Source organism: Gossypium raimondii, chromosome 4 (assembly GCF_025698545.1).
Source record: "Gossypium raimondii isolate GPD5lz chromosome 4, ASM2569854v1, whole genome shotgun sequence".
NCBI lineage: Eukaryota > Viridiplantae > Streptophyta > Magnoliopsida > Malvales > Malvaceae > Gossypium > Gossypium raimondii.
The window spans coordinates 12,286,016-12,301,999 of record NC_068568.1 but is presented as its reverse complement, the minus strand read 5'-3'; the positions used below and the strand labels follow the sequence as shown (position 1 = coordinate 12,301,999).

The 15,984-nt window shown below is 35.8% G+C and overlaps 2 non-coding genes across 2 annotated transcripts; one reads left to right on the top strand and one right to left on the bottom strand.

Moving 5' to 3' along the window:
- Nucleotides 1–2,134: 2,134 nt before the first annotated feature.
- On the top strand, nucleotides 2,135–2,240 carry LOC128040720 (small nucleolar RNA R71). Its single transcript, XR_008195526.1, has one exon. It is a non-coding gene; the product is annotated as a small nucleolar RNA R71 (small nucleolar RNA).
- Nucleotides 2,241–13,861: 11,621 nt separating this feature from the next.
- On the bottom strand, nucleotides 13,862–13,968 carry LOC128040877 (small nucleolar RNA R71). The gene has a single exon (XR_008195683.1). It is a non-coding gene; the product is annotated as a small nucleolar RNA R71 (small nucleolar RNA).
- Nucleotides 13,969–15,984: the final 2,016 nt, after the last annotated feature.

Below are 15,984 nucleotides of genomic sequence, written 5' to 3'. Positions count from 1 at the left end.
TCGTGTCGTGACATCCCAAGTAGTTCAACATTGTCGCGACTTCCAGGTTCAATGTTGCGACACACTTTAGATTTTTGGATTTCTGAGTATACTAGCTTTGATGTCATGATACTGAAAGTCCGTGTCGTGTCATCGAAAGGTTTTTCTCAATTTTATTAAAACTACCCTCGGTGTTGCGACACAAGGGTCTTGAGTTGCGACATTGGCTCTGTTTTTACTCAAAATTCCATTTTCTAGAGTGTTACGGTTTCTATAAAACGTAAAATTTAGTGAAAATTAAAATCTATTACTAAATAGTTAGCTAAATATACAATAATTTACAAAATTTTAGTATCAATTGAAATAATTTACGTTTTATTATTAGATTCATCCGATAATATCATCAATTCACAGATGGACGATTCTTCCATTCTGTTAGTTCCATCGTCTGTCGTGCCATTCCAGCTTTGCCCACTTGTCCCTTTCCTTAAACTTGTTTATTCTTTCTGTATGCATAAAAGGAAGTATATCTCTTGAATTAGGAGTGTTAGAAAGAAATAATTCTTTGCACTGTTCTCCTAACTCCCTTCTACTTTCCCCGCTTAGTTGATTACAACATTTAAAGATTTCAGTCTCACCATTGATTTTCATGGTTAATTTATTTTTTTCTAAATCAATGGTGGACTTAGAAGTGACTAGAAAAGGTTTACCTAATAAGATCGGTATCTCTCGATCTTCTTCAAAATCTAGAATCACAAAATCTGATAGATAATTAAGCTGCGCACTTTGACTAACACATCTTCCAATACACGTTTCAAATGTACTGAAAACTTGTTAGCCAACTGTAGTATTATTTGAGTAGTTTTGAGGTCCCCAACTTGAGTTTTTCAAAAATGGATAAAGGCGTTAAATTAATACTAGCTCCTAAGTCACATAAAGCTCTATTAAAATGAATGCTCCCTATCTCTATGGGAATAGTAAAACTTCTTGGGTCTTTCAATTTTTGGGGAAACTATCTTGAAATAATAACACATTAGGATGCACTTAAATTAACTTGTTCTCCTACCTTAATTTTCTTACGCCTAGACATAATTTCCTTTACAAACTTAGCATACTTAGGAACTTTCTCAATTAACTCAATTAAAGGCATTTAATGTTTTGTACAAGTTTAGAAAGCTTAGAAACTCATCTTCATCCTGCTTTTGCTTTTCTTCTACTTTTGAAAGGAATGAGATCTTTGTAACGGCAAAATATTTAGTTATTTGTTTTTTTAACTCCACCGTTGGTGCAATTACCTCCTCTGATTCTGGTTCATCTTCAGCCTATGGGGATTTCTCTTGAGGATCATTTTCGAAGTAGGTTTTTCTAGGCTACTCAATCTTTTCCCAATTGGAGTGCTATTGCTTTCATATGCTTCTTACCTTCCCTCCGAGGATTATTTTCTGTATTTGTTGGAATACGTGTGCCAATTTTTCTTTTTATGTCACTTATCATGCTCATCAATTGGGTCATTTGATCCTTAAGTTTAGTTAATGTTCTTGTTGAGTTGGTGCACTCAGATTGCACCTGCTTTACATCCATTCTCATTGACTACATTTCTCCCTCGATTCTATCCAGATGTTGACCACATGCAGTATGGTCACTGAGGTTGACCCTGTCCTGAGGTTTCTACAAATAAGGAGGTTGATAATTACTATTTTTAACTTGATTCGAACTATTACCTCCTTATTGGTTTCCTCCCTACCTCAGATTCGGGTGATCTCTCTAGCTGGGATTGTAGGTATTTGAATAAGGGTTCTCACCCCTATTTCTGATATAATTCACATCATCAGAAGGATAGTTGATGTAGTGGAAGAGCGGTTTATCACCTCCACACATAGATGGTGTATTGTTTGTAGATTCAATACGGTTAAGTCTATCAATTAACTATTTATACTTGTCATATTCTTGAATAGCATTTACCGTAGCGGTTTTGTAGCTATATATAAATCATTCAATGGGACACTGCTAGGAGTTCAATGCTATGTTCTCAATGATTTCGTATGCATCCTCGTATATTTTGTTCATAAGGGCTCCTTTTACTGCTCCATTTAGTCTTGATCTTGCATTTGCATCCAACCCATTATAAAACACCTGCAATCGCATCCACTTAGGGAATTTGTGGTACGGACATTTTTGAATCAACATTTTGAATCATTCTCATGCCTCATAAAAACTTTCTTCTATCATCTATCTAAAGACAAAAATCTCTCTTCTTAGTTGAACCGCTTTAATGGGGAAAAACTTTTGTAGGAACTTTCTAGTGAGCTCATCCCATGTCATGATAGACTCTGGTGTCTAGGAGTCTAACAAAGAAAAGACATTATCAGTCAAAGAAAAGGGGAGCAACCAAAGACGAATAGCATCATAAATGATCGCATTGTAGTTGAAAGTATTACAAAGTTGGAGAAACTGTTTTAAGTGTTGATTTGGATCCTTTATCATTGTGCCCCTCTACAGATTATTCTAGATCATCTGAATCATTTTCGGTTTGATCTCAAAATTATTTTCTATAATAGCCAACCTTGTTATTCTTTCTTGAACCATGTCCAGACTTGGTATTGGGTAGTCTTGCAAGGTTCTCTCGTTACGAATCATGTGTAAGTTTACTTATAACTGTGGTGGTGTTGGTGGATCTCCTAAAATGTTAGTGTCTTCGAACAACAAATTTTCACGTGGCACGTAGCCTGCAGCCAGTGGTAGTGGTACTGTTGTTGCTGCTGACGATTTCTCTAAGTCTTTCTTTCTTTATCAGTGATTACTACTATGAGTGTTCCCTTACTACGAGTCATAACTAAACCCAGAAATAGAAGATTAGTAACAATAAAGAAAATAAAATTGTATCTATCACCTAAAAATTTCTTAATTATTCATTATAGAGTGCAAAAAATAAAATCAAACTAGTGACATTGCCTCCCTGACAACGGCACCAACTTCTTGACCACTTCCGGATGTACTAACATCTAGATTGCGAATTCTAAAGTAAAAGATATATTTGTGAGGTAGTATCCACAAATATACATTTGATCTGTTTGAACAAGCACAATTCTTATTGGATGCCACTCTTCCCGCTAGTTTTGTATCTCTCCACAAAGCATAACAACTCTACATCTTCCTCTTTCACTCTCTATAAAGTCTACACCATTGTGCCGACTGCAAAGCATCACCATTTTTATTCTTTTTCCTTACTTAAGATCCCTCCACATAAGATGGCAAGAACAAGAGGTTTGACCAAGAAAGCCAACAAATCTACTAAAGAACCTACGTCCTCCGCCACCGTAGTTCGTAAGTCAGAATTTGCCAGGCAAATGCAGAGAAAAGAACCAGTAATATTTTTGAATAAAGCGGAAAGGGAACGATTTCAAGACAACATATTGCACTGAAATTTTCACCCCCGAATAGGGCATTTCCCTGTCGCAACAACAGGATTTAGGCAAAAAAATTCATCGAACCATTTCTAAACTAAAATAGGGAAATTTCTGCACACACCCTGGAAGCTATTCCCCTTCCTTAGTACATGAATTCTATGCCAACCTCTATGACCAAGATTTAGATTTTATTTTTTTTCGTGAAGGTCTACTCCCATGGGATGCCAACACAATTAATGAGTTGTATAACCTTACGGTTGATGTCGAGGAACACTCCGATTTCTTTGCAAAAGTGACAGACGAGAAAAGGGACCTACTCGTACAGGATTTGTGTATTGAAGGAGCACAGTGGATAGGTTCGAATCCTAAGAATTTTACAATCCATAGCTGTTTCCTAACATTGCACAGCAAAATATGGTTTCACTTTATTAACTGCAGACTACTGCCGTCTACCCACAGCACCACCGTCAACCTTGACAGAATGTGTCTAATACATTCCATCATCAAGGGTAGAAAAAATTATATAAGCTCAATTCTCCACTGAGAAATTGCTGAATGCACCGCCAAGCATACCGACATTTTGGTTTTCTCATCATTGGTAATGTCACTATATCAACAAAAAGGCATTGTGCCCTGGGAAGATGAAGAAATCATAGACAATAAGGGTCTAATTAATAAAGCCTCTGTCAAGAGGATGACTCCTGGCACAGAAACACAAATACTAAAAGAGGCAGGAACCAGTAAGACAAAGAAGGGCAAAGCCAAAGCCAACAGTAAAGGAACAACCCTGCATACAGAGACATCCTTATGGCGTAAGATGAAAGATGTTGAGAAAATGGTCCATCAGCAATAGGAAAATCAAACTTGTTGTTACAATTGAGGACATGGAGAACTCTCAAAATTTGTTTTATGCTTATACTAAAACCTGGAATAGTTCTATTGTAGCCACATTAAGCCAATTGAGCCCATTCTAATACCGGACTTCTCAGTGTTTCCATCAATCAATCGAAACTATGAGCATTCATCTGCGAATGACGACTTCGAAGACCGAGACCAATCGGTGGCGTCTCCTCCCATCGTACAAGTCTCTGATAATGACAAAGATAAATAATCTAGGGACATTAAAGAACGTCAGCGCAAGATTGATAGCTTGTTCGAGCATGGTATCTTTGCTGATCAAGAGGACACTGTTGTTGAGAAGGAAATTGATGCTGTAGAAGAAGTTGTTGTCAAAGCAGAAGTTGTTGTTGAAGAAGAAAAAGTTACAGAAAATGAGAAAGGAAAAGAAAAAGAAGATTTTGTTGAAAAGGTTATCACCGTACCCAGATCTGTAGGTGAAAATATTGATAATTTAGAGCAAATTGGAGCAAGACTGGCAAAAGTTGCTGAGGTCACTAGTGATGAGCAATGCAATTCATGGGAAATAGTGGTCTACACTAGACCACTCCAAGTGGCCTCTCCGACACAAACAATAGCCGATGATGTCGAGGCTAAGCCAAGAATTGAGAAGCAATCCGCAGACCGCGCAAAGCCCAAAGAAAAGAAAAGGAAGCGCTTCAAGGATAAAAAACGAAAGAATGAGGAGAAAAAAAGGAGGAGAAAGAAACATCATGCAGCCACATCAACGACTAAGGATAACTGAGTTAGTTTATTTTAAGCTTTAGTTATAGTAGTCATGCATTGCATGTTGTTGTAGGTTTTATGTTGATAAGTATACATTGTCATTGCATTTTTGTTGTCATTACATATTCATGTTAGTGCATTTGGGACAATGCAATCTTTAAGTTTGGGGGAATATATATAGGATTTGGAAATACACTCACATTTTAATTTTTTTGAAGAATGCAAGGTTTATGCACAATTATTCGAAAATTTTTGTTATATTCAATGCTTAATTCTCGGATCATGTGAATTGTCAATGAATGAGTTGGATAAATTTCACTGAATGTTGTATCTTCAATACTTTGATGAATGATTCAGGTTGCATTAGTAATAAATGACTAGTAGCATTCCTTGAATCTTGAATGAAACTGCCTTTTTTAGCTACCTATATATATAGATAGATAGTTATAAATAAGAGACACTCCAAAGTGGGTGTATTGTGAAATGTTAAAAAGGGAACACTTCAATACAAGCATTAGAAAAAAGAATCTGGCTTAAGGCTGTCACTGCATGAGTGTGTGTCGGTGCAATTACGTAGTTCCTGAGGGTTTGTTACACTCCATCGTTACTTTTCAAGAACAAAGGTACAGTAATGCAACAATATCCCTTATTCCGAAAAAAATAAAAAAAAATAAAAAATTTATATTACTGTACAATAATTGTTGTTTTGCTAGATAGAATTTGAGGTTTGAAACATGGTGCTGGCATTAATGAAGTTGCAATCTTATTTATTCATGCTTATGTATTATCGATGCAATATTCTTTCATCTAAATGTGACTCATTCATTAGGATTTTAGGTGATTCAAGTCGCTCGAATGTTCATTTGCCTTACTTAGTAATGTTTTGCTGCCTTGCTAGCTTCTGTTTTACTCGAGGACAAGTAAAAATTCAAGTTTGGGGGTGTGTGATAGCACTAAAAAGAACATAAGTTTTCCCTCTACTTATTGGTTAAATTGTTCCCATTTAGTTACCCTTCAAATGCATTTTAGCATGTTCAGTTTAGTAAATTGCATTTTATAACTCAGATAGCCCTAGCCTACTTTATCATTAATTTTTTTATCTTATTACATTAATGTCGCTACATGAGTTAATTCCAGATTGTGTTCGGAATTGTCGCCGCAGTTGACAGATGTCCACAATGTCATTGCATGAGTTAATTCCAAATTGCATCTAGAATTGTCACTGCAGTTGACAGCTGTCTAATAAAAGCCAACCATGCGTCGGCCGTCCAGTTTGGAGTAACTACCTTGTACAAACAAGGATAGAGGAATCCTGAAGGAAAGACACTTGTACTACTGAGGAAAATATAAAAGGATAACGTGAGAAAAATAAAGGGAGGATTTTTTGCTAGACCACCATTCTCTTACCCTAGTTTAAAGCTTACAGCCATGGCAACTTGAGCCTCCTTTGGGTAAGCCAACATGAAGACTGATGCAGATCCACTCTTGACAAGGATATCTAAGTGCAAAATAAGGGGAAATGGAGAGATTCAATCGAGTAGCCTAAGAATAGTATTCTTCATTCGATTCTTTCTCATTTCTTTGAAAACACTGGTGATTACTCTATGTTTTCTACTATATGAAAGTACAATGAATGCTTTGTTAAATTTTATCTTATTAAATCTTATTTTTATTTTTTAGTCTTGTGGGTTTGAATGTTCTAAACATGGAAGTGTTATTGCAATCACTAACATTGGAAAGTGTAGTGAAAGTTTGAGCTAATAAGCACTTCAGCGAAAGTTGAGTAAGGACTAAAGGAATTTAGTCCACTTATTCTTAATAGTGTCATATTTCCATCATCGTAAGGTGAGGTTAATGTGCATTGTTAAGTCCCAGATTAAATAAAAGAGTGGCATTTGGTAATATATACATTAAATTTTATTGCGTCGACAATCATCTATCTTTTATACCTTGTGAGTACTTAGTATACTGCTGAAGATTCATGTTGGGGATCCTAGTTTATCCATAGCATACTTTATCATATTATTTTCCAGTTATTACTTTGACAACTATACTTACAATTTACCTCGTTTCTATCTAGTTATTCAACCAACATTAATAGACAAAAGACAACCATCACTGTGGGATTAATATCTGACACACTCACATCTATTTATTATACTTACATTGACAGTGTACGCTTGAACATTTTTGTTGTGATGTTTATAGCCGATCAATACCACTCAACACATTCTGGAGGATTCAAACTGCACCCCGATCAGAAACTTAAGGGCGTAGTGTCCTTATTGATGGACAAGGCTTATAGATGGTGGCAGTCAACGGTCATTGGTATGCTATTTGAGCGTATTAGATGGGTGTATTTCCAAGACTCCTTCTAGAAAAATTATGTGGGTATTCGTTATATTAAGGCCCGACGATTAGATTTTATTGAACTTAAGCAGGGCAACATGTCGATTCTTAAGTATGAGGCTAAGTTTTAAGGTTGAGCCGCTATGCACCTAGTATGGTGGCGACTGAGAACGATAAGAGTATATGCTTCTAGGACGGGCTAAGGTATGATCTAAAGATTCAGGTGACCCCAGATCAGGAGCGTGTTTTTGAAGCTTTGGTCGGGAAGAACAAAATTGTTAAGGAAACTAAGTGCTTGGAGCGCGAAAAGGGAGTCTAGTCCCACTTGGCCAAACCTGCGACCTACGAAGCGAGCTAGAAAGGTCAGACCAAAACTGAACATCGTAGTAACTTGTCCTGGAGTTGGTCGTATTCATATTTGTCAGTACTGTGATAGGCGCCATCCGAATGAATGCTGGAAAAGATTAGGTGTCTGTCTGGTTGTTGTTCGACTGGGCATAGGATTAAGAATTTTCCTTGCCAGGTAAATTAGATGCAAGCTCTGGCACATAATCAGGGACAAATCAGGGTATATAATCATAGAATTAATTAGTTTCCTAATGGGGACCATGTTTAGAACCATAATGGTAATTAGGGGCAGAAAGTACCGGATTAGGTGTGACCGAGTTGAGGCTAGGTAGCCTACTTCGGTGTATACGGCTAGATCCCGAGAGCATAAGGATGTGCCTGATGTCGTAGCAGGTACATTCTCTATCTATTCAATTCCTTATTTTGCACTGATTGATATTGGATCTACGTATTCGTATGTTGCATGTGATTTGGCTGCGAAATTGGGGGTTAGGATAGAGAAAACCACTATCACTGGTACTATAGTCAGCCCTTTAGGACAATTTGAGATTTTGGATAGAATTTATAAGAGATGTCCTGTGGAGATCCAAGGGGAAATTTTCCCTATAAAATTGATGGAGCTGCCTCTCAGTGAATCTAACATGATTCTAGGCATGAACTGGTTGGTCAACCACCAAGTCAATCTGGATTATGTTATGAAAAAAGTTACATTGAAGAAAGTGAATGGTAAGGCAATTCCTATGGTCGGTGAGTGCCAAAATTATCTGTCAAATGTGATCTCTGTTATGGTAGCGGAGAAAATGGTCCGAAAAGGGTGTGAGGCATTTATGGCTTATGTATGAGATGCAAGTGCAGTTAGTTCATTAGAGGATAGTATTTGTATAGTTAAGGAATTTCCAGATGTTTTTCCCGAAGAATTGTTAGGGTTACCTCCGGATCGTGAATTGGAATTTTGGATTGAGTTGCTTTCAGGTACAACATTGGTGTCCATTGCCCCTATCACATCACCCCTAAAGAATTGAAAGAGTTGAAGGTCAAACTTCAAGAGCTTCTGGATTGGGGTTTCATAAGACCCAGTGTTTAACCATGGGGTGCACCGATTTTATTTGTTAAAAATAAATATGGGTCACTCAGATTATGCATCAACTACAAACAGTTGAATAAGCTAATTGTAAAGAACAAGTATCCTTTTCCAAGGATCAATTATGTGTTTTACCAGTTTAGGAGTGCAACTATCTTTTCCAAGATTAACTTTAGGTCCGGGTATTGTCAGCTCAAAGTAAAAGAATATGATGTACCCAAGACTGCATTTAAGACTTATTATGGTTATTAGGAGTTTCTATTTATGCCATTCGAATTGATGAATGCTTCGAATGCATTATGAATATTATGAACCGAGTATTCTAACCTTTCCTTGATCAATTCATCATTGTGTTTATTAACAACATATTGTGTACTCCAAGTCTGACTCTAAACATTCAATGGTATTCTAGTCGAGTTGCAGGTGAGGCCTACTTTGGTTGAGGAAATTAAGGATAAGCAACCATTGAATGTTTCTTTAGTGCCTTGATTTTAGTAGGTTGAGGACATCTTGACTTAGGACTTCGAAATTAGTTTTGAGGGTATTTTTTTGTTTTAGAGGTAGGTATTGTATGCCAAATGATTGGGATTTGAGACATTCTATACTTCGAAAGCGCATAGTAGCCCTTATGTTATGTGACCATAGGTAGGATCGACTGACCTATACAAAAAAATTGGTATTGCCCATCCGTGAACACCTTAACCCTAAACCAGTCTGCACTGTGAGGTCGAAAGATAAGTAGTTCTTGATGACTCATAATGTTAGTGGAAGATTGGAAGATCTTGCTAGGGTAACGACTAGTTGATTGACTTTGGGAAGTGCATAGCAGGTCAAGGACGACTTAACTAAGGACTAAGAAAAATTTAGTCAGAATGCATAATGACGACGTCAATGCAACTTTTATTTTTCAGAATTAATGCAAATTTTCATAAAATAGATCCTACCCATCTTTGCTACACACCATAATAAGTTCCCTAGAACTCATCCATCCAATAACATACTAATAATGTGGACAAGCCACCAGATAGTGCAGTCAAGCCGCCAAAAATAGAATATTGTTGTCTAGCCACTAAATAATTCCAGATATACTGCCAAATACAGAATATTATGGGTATATTTCCAATTAATTCATCTCGGGACCTGTCACCTAGGTTACCCAGCAACTATGGCTTACTAATATCAATATGCAGTTAAACTGTCAGATACTTCCTCCGTACACATTATCCCAACCCTATGCATGTGATATGGCATACAGAACAGATTTTCAGTAGGTATGCTTTACATGCAAATCAGATCTCGATACGATTTAGCACAGCGGCATGCTTAACATGTCAATCAGAATCAGAAATAATGGCATGCTTAACATGCGAGTCAAAATCAGAATAATAGAATATTAACATATTTAATATGCGAATCAGAATATAAATAACTCAATATCATGTTTATTGTTTAGACATAATCAGATCGTCGTATATCACATATCATGAGTCATACTATCACATTTAACAAAAAAAATCACCAAATCACATATCAATCAACACAGATCTGAAGTTTCAGAAACACTTACTTAGAATCCTCTTTTATTGGATTTTATCAATCCCTATGAATACATAATGTATTCACCCAATATCACATTTCAGAATCTTATTTAAACATCAATTAAATATTTATCAAATATAAACATTTTATGATGATAAATTATATTATTATTTATTTAAATCAATTAGGTGCCCAGCCTTATAGATCTAATTGCACAAATATCGATTCTACTTCGAAAGGGGAGATTTTGAATCTTGAGCCACTATTGTTTCAACCAATGCATGTGTTAATATAGATTAATAAATAAATAATCCTTGATATAACAATTCGGCGAAATACTTACACTATCATGCGTTAGAACGCACCCTCCTAAAAATTGGAACGCGATTCCAGGATTTTGAATAACACTTCATGAAGGTATGTTAAACAAATCATTAGAAAAATGATAGAAAGGGGGTAGGAGCAAGGTAGTGGACAACAAGAGAGGAGAGGAGAGAAAAAAATTAAAAAAAATTAAAAAGTAAACAATAGTGTCTAGATACATGGCCAGCCAAAGTAAGGTAAGGGGGAGGTTTTGGGAAGTTGAGGGGACAATGGCACCAAAATGTGATCATGGGGGTGAAAAGGGGAGAACTTTGGGAAAGTTGACCTTGGAATCAAGGAAAGAATCTTCCCTTGTATGGCAAGTGGTGGATGGCAAGGGTGTTCACACTAGCTCAAAATTGTCAAAAATTTAATTAAAAGGATGTGCATGTGGGGGATTGAACTTGGGACATTATGGAAACAACTAACACACTTAACCACTAGGCTACCAACTCCCTTATGTCATAAACTTACGCATAATAATAAATAAAAATTAGGGAGTAACAGTTATGATTACCGAAGCGAGCTAGTCATCTATGCTCAAATCTGATTCAGTTTCTATAGCAAATTTTTCAAAATTTTTCCATTTCTATTATTTTATTCTTTCTTTATAAAAAATACCAAAAATATTTCTTTATGTTTATTTGTCATATAAATTATTTAAAGTACTAATTAGCTCTATTTGTGCTTAGGTTTGCATTAATTTAGTGTTTGCCTCCTTTGGGTACGATCCTCAAAGTACTGTAAACGGAAAAATATATAGGATTTTTCCTATGTAATGTATCAAGTTTTTACTTAAATCCATTGTTAAAACTACGTAATTGTTTAATAAATTAATGAAAATGTGAAAATATGAAATTAGGACATAGAATTATTAAAATGTGATTTTATGCTTTATTATATAATTTTCATGCAATAAATGGCTTATTTTATATTAATTTGAATATATTATATTTTTAAGACATAAAGTGGGTCATGCATGATTAAATTAAATAATAAAATATAAAATTATATTTAATAATTCATTTTAAAATATTTCATTAATAATTTGGGTTTAAATTAATTAATTAATTAAATTGGATACATTTTATTCTTTGGTCCTCTAACTTGTTGATTTATTTTGGACAGGTCTGATAGCTTTGCTGGATTCAAACCGTACAAATTGGAGACCAAGTCAACCCAAAATTCGGCTGCACATGGTTGTCCATAAACCACTTTTTGGTTTAATTGCACAATGCCCTTGAAGAGTTTAAGAAATTAGAGGCTTACCAGAAGATTTGCAGTTGATCGAGTCTCAGTCCTGAGTTGTTATGGCACTCAAATTGACCAAAAATCAAGGAAAAATCAGCTCAACTTACTAAAATTATGGCTAGACACCCATGGAAGATACTTCAAAAGATGGAAACTCCTATTTTTAGCAACCTATCTCTCTCTCCTCACCTATAAATAAGACCCTCTCATTCCTTCATTCATCATCCCTCAAGCATCCCTCAAGCATCATTCTCTCTTTTCTCCAAATTCTCTTAGCCTTTTCCATTCCCACACCTAGCATCATCTCTTCATAGAGATTTTAGCAATTAAGCCTCTTAAAGAACCCTTGGTCGGCCACCTTGGAAAGCCATCAGCAAAGGAACGAAGGAGCCTCGTCAGTCAGAGTCTTGGGTAAGAGCCACTCTGAATTGGGTTTAATCTTCCTTTTCTTTAATTTAATATACAAATGTTTGCTATGTGTTCTTTGTTCTTGTTTAAAACAATTTTAGCTTAATTTTATTTAAGCTAAGATGATTGCTTTGATTAAATAATATTTATTTGATTCATGCTTATAATGTTTGTGCCTCAATCGATCATGTTTTCAATTAAAATCAAGTCTTTATTTGGTTCATACGTGATTGAAATGCACTTAAATTAACTGAGCGATCCTGACCAGACGACGGCTAATGGACACATATCTGCATAGTTTTTAAATTTGTGTGAGTAAATTGTTTCAAACCTGACATGTCCTTGTTACCTCACACAAATGGTAAGAAACCCTTAGTAAATTAGGATCAGTAAAATGCGTATTTACTAAGTAAAGGATTCTGAAAGAACCTAATGTGGTTTCCAAACTCATGAAAGATCGAGTTGCCATAAATTTTTTTTCCAATGTTATTAAGCATGTTGATAATAAATTGAGTTTAATTAAAGTAACTGTCCTAGTTTATTTATGTTATAATTGTTGCAAATTGTGTTTAATTTTACTAAAATCTATTTCATTCATATAGTTTGCATACTTAGGATAATTTGCATTAGGGATCATTGCATTTAGTTTAATATATTTTAATCACCACTTCTCAACTATATTGTGTTTGTATTTACCAAATTGTTAATATAATTTTACAAATTAAGTGACTTAGCACAAATAAAATCCCTATAGAGAAGATAACTCGATACTTACTTATTACTTGATAACGACTGTGTACACTTGCACAAACCTACACGTTACAAGTTTTTGGTGTCGTTGCCGAGGATTGTCAATTGTTTCCATAGTCATTTTTTTCGTGAAATTATTTATTTTCAATTTGATTTATTTCTCACATTACTAACTTATTTTTTTTATTTTTTATTTTCTTTTTAGGTGTTTATGAGCTTAGATCGTATTATCGATTTACTCCCTGTAGACCTTAAAATTGAGTGAACTTTTAGACAAAGAAGATGTGAACGAACAACTCAAAGAAAAGTCGAGATGGACCTTGGAAATCAGAATCAAGACCATGGTAATGAAGCTGATTATGTACGAAATCCCATCCTCATTGCCGATGATAGGGATCGATGCATCAGACAATATTTTGTACCATTTTTCAGTGATTTAAACCCAAGAATTAGAAGGCTAGATATTGAGGCAACCCAGTTTGAATTGAAACTAGTGATGTTTCAAAAGCTACAAACGGTGGGCCAATTTAGTGGTATGCCCACGAAAGATCCACATCTCCACCTCAGATTGTTTATAGAGGTAAGTGATTCATTCAAGATAGCCGGTGTGACTGAAGACCCACTGAGGTTGAAGTTGGTTCCGTACTCGGTGCGAGATTGACTACAAGCATGGCTCAATTCATTGCCACCAAGTTCCGTATCTACATGGAAAGAATTAGTAGAGAGATTTTTGGTTAAGTATTTCCCACCTAGCAAAAACGCTAAGTTAAGGAACGAGATCACAACTTTCCAACAATTGGATGATGAGTCTTTGTATGAGGATTGGGAGCGATTCAAGGAGTTACTTCATAAGTGTCCTCATCATGGGATTCCTCATTGTATCTAGTTGGAGACATTCTATAATGGTCTCAATGCACATACAAGATTGATGGTAGATGCTTCCGCGAATGGTGCAATTTTGTCTAAGTCTTATAATGAGGCTTATGAGATCATCGAGAGGATCACGAATAATAACTATCAATGGCCAACAAATCGAACAGCTTTAGGAAGACGTGTAGCTAGAGTTCATTAAGTTGACGCCCTCACTTCGTTATTAGCTCAAGTATCATCTATTTCCTCTATGATAAAACAATTAACTGCTAATAGTACTAATAATTCTACAGCTAAGCCCAAGTCAGTATACTATGTGGGGAACCAATATCAAAATAGGAGTGGACAAGGACACCAGTTGAACTTCTACATTCCTTCATGGCGTAATCATCCTAAATTTTCTTGGAGCAACCAAGGAAATGGAACGAACAACAACTTATTGCAGCAAAGAACCAACCAATCTCAAGGTTTTAATGAGCAAGCTCCAAAACCACCTCAAGCTGAGGCATCAAACGGTTTGGAGAACTTATTGAAAGCGTACTTGGCAAAGAATAACGCTTTAATCCAAAGCCAAGCAGCAACACTGAAAATTTGGAAAACCGAATGGGTCAGTTAGCTACGGAGCTACGTAATAGACCGCAAGGAACCTTGCCGAGCAATACTGAGAATCTAAGAAATTTGGGTAAAGAACATATCAAGGCAATGTCATTGCGAAGTGGTAAACTTCTAGAACCTTAATTGATTGATGTCAAAGTTAAGCTCGTTGAGAAGAATCAATCAGCTGTTGAAGTTCCTACACCAAAGAAATCAGAATCTGTAAAGTCTGACAAGGTAAACCTTGACTTAGTGAATTTAGATATTTTAACATCTTCTTTGGATGTAGATTTACCTACTCAGAAAAGTTGTTCGGTTCAACCGAAAGTTTCATCACCTCCATATCCACAAAGATTGCAGTAACACAAGCAGAAACAAGAGGTGCAATTCAATATGTTTTTTGATGTTCTGAAGCAGTTACAAATCAATATTCCGTTGGTGGAGGCTTTAGAACAAATGCAAAATTATGTGAAGTTTATGAAGGATATACTGTCCAAGAAGAAATGACTGAGTGAGTGTGAGACTGTTGCCTTGACAAAGGAGTGCAGTGCGTTCCTGCAGAATAAATTGCCACCGAAATTGAAAGACCCAGGAAGCTTTACTATACCTTGTAACATTGGTGAATCTTACTGTGGTAAAGCTTTGTATGACTTAGGAGCGTGTATCAACTTGATGCCTAAGTTTATTTTCAAGATGTTAGGGATAGGTGAAGTAAAATCTACAACTGTGACACTTCAGCTAGCGGATCGATCTTTAGCATATCCTGAAGGAAAGATCGAGGATGTTCTGGTAAGAGTTGATAAATTTATTTTTCCTGCTGATTTCATTATCTTAATTTTAAAGTAGATAAGAAAGTTCCAATCATCCTTGGAAGACCTTTCTTAGCCACGAGAAGAACGTTAATTGATGTGCAAAAAAGAGAACTGACCATGCAAGTTCAAAACAATCAGGTAACCTTTAACATTCTTAAAGTGATGAAATTTCCCGATCCGACAGAGGAGTGTTCAGTTATAGAAGAGATAGAAACCTTGGTTTCTATGGAAAGTAATTTTTAAGAAGATCCATTGGAGAAAGCCTTAGATTTTGACCATTTGGAGGATGAAGAAGGTGAAGAAAACATGGCTTTGATGAAAGCTAATCCAGGAAATTTTATTCAATCCACACGTTTGAACCGTTGGAGATAGAAGTCAGAGAATTTATGCAACCCAAGTTGTCAATTGAAGAACCACCTAAACTCGAACTAAAGGTACTTCCTTCTCATTTGAAATACGTTTATTTAGGTGATTGTTCTACTTTGCCTGTGATTATTTCAGTGAAACTGACAAAAGATCAAGAGGATCAACTAATTGTTGTTCTAAAGAAATGTAAGAAAGCAATTTGTGGACCATAGCTGATATTCGAGGTATAAGCCCTTCTTTTTGC